The sequence below is a fragment of the Egretta garzetta genome, unplaced genomic scaffold (genome assembly GCF_000687185.1).
Source record: "Egretta garzetta isolate BGI_Z169 unplaced genomic scaffold, ASM68718v1 scaffold448, whole genome shotgun sequence".
NCBI lineage: Eukaryota > Metazoa > Chordata > Aves > Pelecaniformes > Ardeidae > Egretta > Egretta garzetta.
Genome location: NW_009260497.1, coordinates 2911193 through 2911943, shown reverse-complemented (window position 1 = coordinate 2911943; position 751 = coordinate 2911193).

Here is a 751-nt window from a genome sequence, read left to right as displayed (position 1 = left end):
GGCGCTGCCTCCGGGCGGCACGGGGGGCGGTTTCTTCCCGCGCTGCGCGGCAGGGGCGAGCGGGATGTGTTGCCGATCGCGCGCGTGGGAAGATGCGTTTTGCGCAACCCATCTCTTTTAACCCGTGGATTATTTTTCTTAGGCGCACGATGTTAAAACGTCAGAGCTGTAAGTCTGTAAAAGTGCTGCTGGAGGTGGCCTTCCTTTGACACAGAGAATGTTCAACTTGTATTGAACACAGCTGTAAGTGTGTGATTCATTACTGCGTGATTCCTTACGTTCCCCTTTTTTTTTTTTTTTTTTCTTTTTTTCTCCTAAATAATGTAGAAATGGCCTTCGTCGGTCCTTAATGCACAGCGGTGCTTGCTTTCTGGGCTAGAACTTCCCGGGCGTGCCGGAGTTAGGTGACTGTTGCTGGTGGGAGAGGGGTTCGTGGGGGAATCCGAGCGGTTGGCTTGCGTTAGCTCGGGCAGAAAGCCCCTAGCTTCGCCGAACAGCGCGGGAGCTGGTTTTTCCTGCCGATTCATGGATACTCGGGAGACTTCTCCGAGGGGAAGAATCTAAGCTACTGCTACGGCCGCGTTCCCTGCAAAGCTGGGGGGGGGGTGTGGGGTGTGAGGGGGTGCGTGTGTGTTAACCTTTCAAATGTAAAAATGCAAAACTGGCTTTGTGCCGTAAAAATTCCTGATTAAAAAACCAAAACCCCAGACAAACCAGAAGAAACCCCCAGACGTGGCAGCAGCGGGTGCGC